This window comes from Mercenaria mercenaria, chromosome 5, assembly GCF_021730395.1.
Source record: "Mercenaria mercenaria strain notata chromosome 5, MADL_Memer_1, whole genome shotgun sequence".
Classification (NCBI taxonomy): domain Eukaryota; kingdom Metazoa; phylum Mollusca; class Bivalvia; order Venerida; family Veneridae; genus Mercenaria; species Mercenaria mercenaria.
The window spans coordinates 6,324,912-6,334,278 of NC_069365.1; the positions used below are offsets into that span (position 1 = coordinate 6,324,912).

Genomic DNA, 9,367 nt, shown 5'->3' on the forward strand with positions numbered 1-9,367 from the left:
TTTCATAAGAGTCGTTTATAGTTAAATATAATTGATTCTTTGGATCTTGTCTATATTCAACTTTAATTTCAAATTTCTTAAAATATTGATTTTTTGATCTCTCAATTTCCATCTATATATTATATTTAGAAAAAAATCGTTAAGCAAAAATACAGAAAAGAAGTTAAAAATATTTAAATTTATATCTTTTTCCGTTAGTTTTTGATATTCCACTTTTACTCTGTTTTTCCCTTCGCAGCACATTTTTATTAACCCCGAATTAATATCAAGGTCTTTAGATGCTGCGTAAGTGCTTCTATATTATTTTTCTTCATTAGTGTCACAATCGGTTGCAATAACCTTTTTAGGGTTGTTTCGGTGATTATTTGGTCTGGGACAATCACATAATCTTTTGGCATTTTCTTCTTCAGTTAATAGACAACCACAGTCCCATGCAAATAAATTATTTCTTAAAAGATAAGGATCTATAACATTTTGTAATTGATCAATGACATGATTTTTATATTCATCGCTAACTATTTGATCACGTTTTGATTTAATAACATTTCTTCTTTTAAGAACTTTCTTATATGAATTTTTGTCTGGATTCATTATTTCTCCTAAAGTGTTAGATAATTTTGGCATAATCATTCTATCTACCTTTCTATTAACCATCTATATATAATATACTTATAGAAAAAAATCTCTAAAAACACACGTAAAATTTAATACAGCTCTTCTTCTTTTTTACTTTTATATCCGTTAAGTTTAAATTCCTTCATATACGTTTCAAAAGGTATTGAATATTTTTCTTCCTGCATTTCTAATAGTATTGTAAAAATATCCTGAATAACTTTTTTCTCTTCTTCTTTATTTACTTTTCCAATCCGTGCTTTTGTTATTAGTTGTTTTATTTTGTGATGATGTGCTTTTAAAATAAATTTCTTGTCGTCAAGTTTTAGTCTGTTAGTAAATATGGTAATTACTGATGGAACAGCGCCAGCAACTGCTACAAATGTAGGAATAGCTGGAACAAGTGCTAATGCAGCTGAACAACCAAAGATACCTGCTGTAACATATAATCCGGTACTTACTCTCCCACAAAATTTATAACTTTTTCTGTAAGCAGCAGCTAGTTTAGTTAAGTGAATAATTAATTGATCTATTGTTTCTATTCCATTATTAGAAATTAGATTTGTATGACTCATTTATATAATATATTTTTTAAATTAAATTTCTTCCAATTCACTAAATGGTACCCAACTATTAAATTTTTCACTATAACCTTTCCATTTTACTAAAGCTTGTTTTTTGTCTCGTCTAATAACTTTTTCTATTCTAAAAACCTCTTGTGTAGTAGGTAAAAGTTCTTGTTCATAAAATGAACCTTGAATTATTTCATCATTTAAATCTTTAATAGTGTATGTTCTGGGATTTGTATTATTAATTTTATAAATTATAAATATATCCTCTGTCCAGTTTGGTGTATATCCTTTTCCAAAATGTCTTTTAAGTTTGCTTAAGCGAACACGATCACCAATTCTTTATTTTGCTTTACTCTTTGGTATCTTTAAATTACTATATAAGTTAAAGTAAACAGAAACTTTATTTAAGTTTTTACTAGCTTAGGTTGGTGTCATTTTTATACTAGAATGTTTTGTTTTGTTATATTTATCAACCATATCCTGCAAATTATCTAAATAAGTATAAGTATTATTTGCTGTAAAATATTTCCACATTATTCTTTTAAAACTTCTATTAAATCTTTCTATTACTACAGCCTTTCCTTCATTAAATGTATGGTACATGTTAATTTTATTTTTATTCAAAAATGATTCAAACTTTTTATTATAAAATTCTTTTCCTTCATCTACCCATAAATTTGTTGGTGTTCTACCTTCTGAAATTATTTTTTCAAATGCTTCAGTAACAGATTCTCCAGTTTTATTCTTTAATGGAATAACCCAAGCATATTTACTAAATATATCAATAACGGTTAACAAGTACTTTAATCCTTTATTATATTTTGAAAAAGCTTGCATGTCAACTAAATCAGCTGACCGAGTGTCATCAATATCATTAACTATCACTCTTCGTTTTCTAAATTTCCTTTTAATTGGTTTGTGTAATTCTTCTGCTAATTCATCGCTCCATGTGATTCCGAGGGTATACTCTACCCCCTTTTCCCGTTTTTTGACTTTTGTCCCAGCCCAAGTTTATATTTTGTTTTAATTATAGGTTTCACAACTAAATGTTTTGCAATCTTTTCTCTAAATGTTTTTGATTTAGTGTTATTTAAATTGGAAAGCATTTGCTTATCACATGTACCCTTTTTTACACCGCTGTCATAGCAAAAGTCATGGTTCATACATACTGCATCCAGTTCGTTAACAGGGGGTCCGTTATCTAAAGGATTTCCTGGCCCACAATAGTTATATCCTGGAAGTGTTTAACCTTTTTTAGGTAATAAAGGTAACATTGCTTTATGGATATCTAATTTACCCCCTGTACTTTTAACAAACTTTGATTTCATTTTTCCACAAGATGAACAGGTAGCCATTATCATTTTTCTCCCGTTTTTTTGTTGTAACATAATGAGGATTTATATTATCAGTAAATCTTCTTTCTTCCAAACAATATATTCTATTCTGTAAACTCATCTATATCATATGTGTATAAAACTTTTTAGTTGGTTTGAAACCTGTGGGTTTAAAATTGTCCGGCATTGGTTAGTCCGGACCAAGGACTAAAGGTTAAATTAGGTCAGATTGACCCTTCAACCTTACGTCCATCAAATCAAATGTTTTTTCGGTTAAACCGGAGGTTTTCGTTTGGTTTAACCAAAGATTTTCAGGGTACCAGGGGTACCAAGTTAGTATTATAAGATTAGGGAAATGTTAAAGTCCACTTTTAAAATAGGGATATGGGGTCAAGTGAGGTTAAAACGCCAAAACCATCATAATATTCACTACTGTGGCATATGTGTTTGTTGTGTGTACATATGAGTTGCTTTTCCTATGGTTCTATGTGGAGTAAAAGGTTGTTGTGACGTTAAATCATGAACAACTTGGGTAGGCATATTAATGAATTGGTTGGTTGAACTATATTCGTGTGTTTGAGCTATATGTGGCTGTACTTAGGAGTACATGTTAATGTCATGGTCAATATCTATCAAATCCTCCATAACTTGACACGAATTTCGTTTAATCCGGTCTTCTTTATTCTTAGGCGAATAAGTAAAGGTTTTATCCATTGAGTATACAGTAACGGTAAATGAACAGAACAAATTATTGATAATCTCACGTCGTATACATGAGTGTCAATACAGCCTACGATTTCATGTAGTATACATGAATGTTACTATGACACGCGTGTATATTTTACCCATACATGTATATACAATAAAAAGAAAACAAACAAGGAAAATAATAAATAAGGAAAATATACAACGTTTAAGAAGGATTTGTCACGGCACCAATGTAGTGGACGGAGTTTAGGCTCTACCTAAACTCTAGTGGTAGAAAGTTCGAATCCCGTCCAGGCAAAGCCCCGAGATCGTATAGTGGATTAGATTCTAAATTCTAAACTCTAATTTTTACTTACTGAAAGAATACTAACAAAGTTAATATTTAATAAATGGATTTTATTTCATTACCTGTTCATAATAAATGTAGATCTATCTAAAGTAAACTTATCTTATAGATTTAAATTATTTAGAAGTAGATCTAGATAGTTGTTTGGCTGACCAAACGTTCGCGGACGATTTCTCGTTGTTTCCCGCCACGAACAAGCATAATTTTGCCTTTTTATTACCGTGTGTACGGGCCAGTGCACGACGGTCGGATTATCTTGTCCAATAGTTTCTCTCTATCGGACTTGTTTTGTGCGTAACCATGGAAACCCGACCGAATATTCCAAGTGGAAATCGGGTATTTCCGTAAGCACTCGTGCAGACGATAATTTATGGGAGAGAAAGTATCGGACAGATGACAACGGCTACTGCACGTCATACTGCATGTGTTTTCTTTACCAAATACGGGATTAGGTAAACACAGCCATATATTGTTATACTACGTGTGACAATTTTATGTTATCTGGCATATGTTTATGGGAATCAGATATGCAGCCGTAAGTATACATTGTTTTGTGATTCACATATTAATTACTGCAATTAGTGTATTCATATCAATGATTGCAGGGACATAAATAGCTATGCATTCTCTACTGTAGGCATTTCAAACTTTGATTTTGAACAACACAATTTGTTCACAGTACTCACATTCTATTTTGTAGAAGATATCAAGCTTCTTGTTCAAAAGCATTTTGTCATTTCTGTCATGAGTAAAAATTAATTCTGTGTCTAACGTTTTTCGCCAGGTACTCTGTGAGTTGAAAGTGCTGCAAACCATGTACATTGTTTTGAAAATGCAAAATGAAAGTGAAAGTAGGTAGAGCTGTCAAAATAAAAACAAAATGCAATATTACAAAAAATATAAAAGTTAATTAGATTTCATTAACCAGAGTAGTCTACCTAGATAAGTATGTAAGACACACATTACAAACAAATTTAGAGTAAAACATGTGTTTGAAAAAAAAAAGATTGACATTTCTAAAAGGTAGAATGTGGACAGTTAGAGGTACATGTGTTTAAGACAAAATACAAAGTATAACCAAACAAGGTGACCTTTATACACCTACTTGTGTATATGTGCTATGAATATTATTGGTCTGTCAGGTATAATTTCCATTTATGAAAATTTACATGAGGGGGTCTCAAAGGCTTTACAGGATCCTAGTTCTACTTTTCATTTCTACTTTCACTTTCAATTTGAAATGTGTTCCATTTTTTTTAAATTACATTTTTGCAGCACTTTCACCCCCCAGACTTCCTGAATAACCAATATGTTATGTTAGACAATAATATAAACATCAGTCTCACTTGAGATGCAAATTACAGGTGTTAAATGTTGCCGGTTTGTAATATATCATAACTTGAGACAGGACTATATAAAAACTATTTTTGACACAAGCATGGTAACAAAATATATTTTTGAAACAGAAGTTTGAAAATCTGTATGACTGTGTAATAGCATTTTATGATGGGAAATTTCCAATCAGTAGAATATATATTTGTATATTAAAGCTTTTCCTTCTTTTTCTGTACACTTCTGTATATTGTAGATCTAAATAGAGACGGAATATGAAATTCCTCAATAAAATGCTAAAATATGTTGTTGTTTTTTTTTGAAAATCATTATGAAAGAAAAAGCTATTTCAATTGTAAGGCATCCCTGAAATGTCACATATTTTGATAATGGTTTTAAATGTTCATTGTCAATGCATATATTTCAAAGTATGCTATTTAATTTCATATGTTTATATATTTTATATGTGGTTTATATAATACATACCCACACACAATTTTATTAAGATTCTTGTAGATAACAAAATTATGTTGCTAATAATTATAAGCTTATGCACCCAATAACCATTGATCTTGTATACCTAAGGCTCAGACTTAGTGTTTAAGATTTTCTATACTATCAAAATCTTTGTGTAATTTAAAGATTGATACTCTTTCTTATAAATGGAATAAGGTATATTTAAACCTGGTTACAGAGCAATTTTATATAATTTATATCAGGTCACAGCCTTCTGATGAAGAACCTCAGCTTATACAGAGGTCAGGCTTGAGCTATGTGCTGATTCAAAAGATGCTAATGACAGTGGATAATCCATTCTGAGTTGTTCTAGGACCATTCACCAACGTTTCAAAACACTGATGGAACTGAAGGCAGTACATGAACTGGTGTCTGGCCTGTGATTTCAAGTATAGTATGTGTTGACTAAGTTAGTCTCAATGTTTCCTAAATTTGCAAACACTATTATAATTCAAACCATGCTAGATTTTAATTTTACCCAAAAGGAAATAAAGGAGAACAATAAATAAAATCATGCTTGCAAAAAATACAGAAACCAAATTGATACCCTGAATGGAGGCACTTCATTTACAAACATTTGAAATGGATCAGTCTGATTTTGACCAAGTATTGGTTTTGGTTTGAAACTTTCACTTGTGATAATTTGCATGCCTAGCTCAAAATATAAAGCACTAGATTATGAATAAAGAAAAGTTGTAAGTTTGATCCTTTGGCTATGCATGCAATATCTTTAACAGTTTTAGAGAAGAACATGTCTGAAGTCATTTGTCCAACATTTCTTACTCATTTACAATGGGAAGTTGTCTGTGAGCACAAGTCATTTCTAGTAAAGAATGCAGGAACACTTGATAGATTAACCGGACACCATTCCATGACTGAAATACTAGAAATACTATGGCAAAATTGAATCATATTGAAACAAAAAACAAAAACAAAAAGGAAATTTCGCTCCATAAATGCATAACAAAAATAAAATTTGTGATAGTGTACTGTATATAACATAGAAAAAACAATTCCTTTTCAGATTGATGTACCTTCTCCTGATGTATCTCCTTGAATACAATATATCTGCCATGTGAAAGGAACAAGCTGCAAGATATACTGTGGAAGTGGGGGCCTATGTAAAAAACATTTTAATTAAAGAATATAAGAAATCTGACACTAAACTACTGAAAAGGTGCACAGGGGACATTTTGTGTGTATAGACTCATCAAGATTCTGCGAAAGTTGATTTATTAAACATAAATAGTCATATTGTGTCTTCAAAGCTGAAAAGATTAAGATCTTAGGAAAACATTAGGACTCAAGAAAAGTAATGGGGCTATGAAACTGTAGTGTTCACCATTTAAATTGTTTTTGTTTTTTTCACTACATTTTGTGAAGAGGGTTCCATCACAAGATGTGACATATTGGTAAGAATGAGATGTAGTTTATGAAAAAAAGTATTTTGCTTTAAATGTGCAGACTTTAAGTTACATAAAAATCAAAGCTGTAACAATAAAGCTTGATTAAAATAAAAACACTGTTGAAAACTAACCTTCATGTAACTGTCACACTTTTTTGGGTGCACAGGGGACACAATTAACTATATAATTTAGTATAACTTTAACCCTTAGGCCCTTGCTAAATTTCTATAATGAACTTGTCCGTTTTACAATTTGGACAGTATTATTAAGTGTTAAAAGGGGTGCTAATCAAAAAGGTACTGACTGAATGGCGAACAGTCAGATCAAGATCAGACTGCACAGATGTGCAGACTGATCATGATCTACACTTGTCGCAAAGGTAGGACCAACCAAGCATGATTAGGGTTAAAACTGCTTGAGCCATTCAGCTGAAATTGCAAACATTTGTTGACTACATTGATTGGATATATGTAATTTGCCCCCAAAATACTTTATAAAACAGAACTGAATTGAAATAAGGTGACAGAGAAGAAAAAGCTTAATTTAAAAAAAAAACAAAAACAATATAGCCGATAGATAGACATTGTTGAAGGCATTATCTTTGTTTACATTAAATTTAAATGTGGCTGCCACGTTATTTGTTAGGAACATAAGACACATTAATTTCTTGTTTTCAATTTTAATTATCGCTTTTATGTGTCAAAGATAGGCATGGGTGAAAATGTTACTGAAAATATTAAATCAGCTTTTATTGATTAACTCCCTTTTTGGCTTGTGCAGTATAAAGTCATGTGCATCATTGAAAGTATATGTAGTACTTTTCTAACCAACTGATAAACATTCTATTTTTGGAAAGTTTGTTGCATAAAGTTAAAGAATGTTTTTTTGTATTAAATTTACACGATGTAGGCCTTAAGCTGTTTACTTTAAAAAACACCTTGTATTTTTGATAAGTTCTGATGTAATTAAGTCATTTCTAATGTTTTCTCTTTTAATTGACACTGAGTGGCAGTTCTTGTTAACTACAAAACTATCTACTATTATTGGTTAACTAATGGAATAGTGAGCATTTTAACATTGTTTCATCACAATGCACTCCTTTATGGGAATAGGGAGGCAATAGCACATTTAACTATTAAACTAATTATTAAACTATGTCATTTGAATGAAAACAACCTTAGACACACCTGAAAATCAGATAAATTTGAAAATACATGCAAAGTTTTAAAAATGTTTTTGAATTTAAGTTATAACATTTTCTTATTTTTATCTTCAGTTGGTTATAAATGCAACTGATTGTTTTTGACATGTGTGTTTTGTCCCAATTTAATTTTGTGACCCAGTGTTTCCAGGACTCATCAGTAAGAGAAACACCATCAACTTGATTCAACAACATAACTTTTAACATGTGAACAGAAGTTAATTATAAACATTTTCAAAGGAACATAGTGAACTGGAACAGTAAATGAAAATTATAAAAGAAAATAAAACCTGTACACTTTGGCATTTCATAGTTCTTTTTAAAAAAATCAAATTGATCTGAGAAGACAATGACAGTGAAATATAAAATTTTACTTAAAATTATTGTTGTAAATCATACTGAAATCTAACAACTTACTGGTAACATAAATTTTATCAATAGCATAGAGTTAAGATTTTCTGGTATTTTTGGAAAGATTCGAAAAACATTGTACTTTAAATGTTCAACCAATATTTTAGATCAAATTATGAAATGCCATATTTATTTATAAATGAATAAAACTGTTGTCAACTTATAAAAAATTCTGCTAACTTTAATAAATTATTAGAACTTAAATATTTTTCATTGTCTTTGTGTCTATCAGTTTTTCTGCTTATTCAATTACATCATGCTATTTGCCACTTGCTAAATGTGAAATATCTAAAGTATAGATGTTAATAGTTAACAACACTGCAAAATGCAAAACAAAATATTTCCAAATGCTTATTAATGAGTGATTACTTATAAACAAGCTGGTGTATAGAGCCGTATGTAACATCATGCCATTATGTAATAACTTTTATCACTTGACATGGCTAGAGACTGAACCTACAATATCCCCCTGAAATGGTGGGCTATCTACCACTTGGCTACTGAGGCCTATGAGGCAACAGGACTTGATTACTACAAAGTGGAGATTTTGTTTAAACAGTAGGTTAGCTTAGTTGGTAGAGTACTAGTCCTGTATGAGAGGGTCCCCAAGATTGAGCCCTACAGTAGACTGACTGCACATTTTACTCAATCTGTTCAATTAACTAGGTGCACAACATTTGACTGCGACTGTTTTATAAACTAGAGGACGACTTTTATATAGCAGAGAGTTTATTATGATATAGGACTTGATTACCAGAAAGGGGAAATTGTTCCAGCAGCTGGTTAGTTCAGTTGATAGTGTGCACACCCTGTAAACAAGGGGTCCCGGCTTTGAGCCAACCACTAACTGCTCATTTTTATCACCCCTTGATAATAACCCCCAGATTGTGAAACGAAATTTCACAATTTTGTTGTGCGCTAAGAATAAG

The 9,367-nt window shown here is 30.9% G+C and overlaps 1 long non-coding RNA gene across 1 annotated transcript; it reads left to right on the plus strand.

Annotated features, from left to right (window-relative positions):
* The first annotated feature begins 3,972 nt into the window (after positions 1–3,972).
* LOC123558762 (uncharacterized) lies at positions 3,973–8,618 on the plus strand. The gene is made up of 3 exons (XR_006687792.2): positions 3,973–4,107; positions 5,624–5,814; positions 6,445–8,618. It is a non-coding gene; the product is annotated as an uncharacterized LOC123558762 (long non-coding RNA).
* The last annotated feature ends 749 nt before the right edge of the window (positions 8,619–9,367 follow it).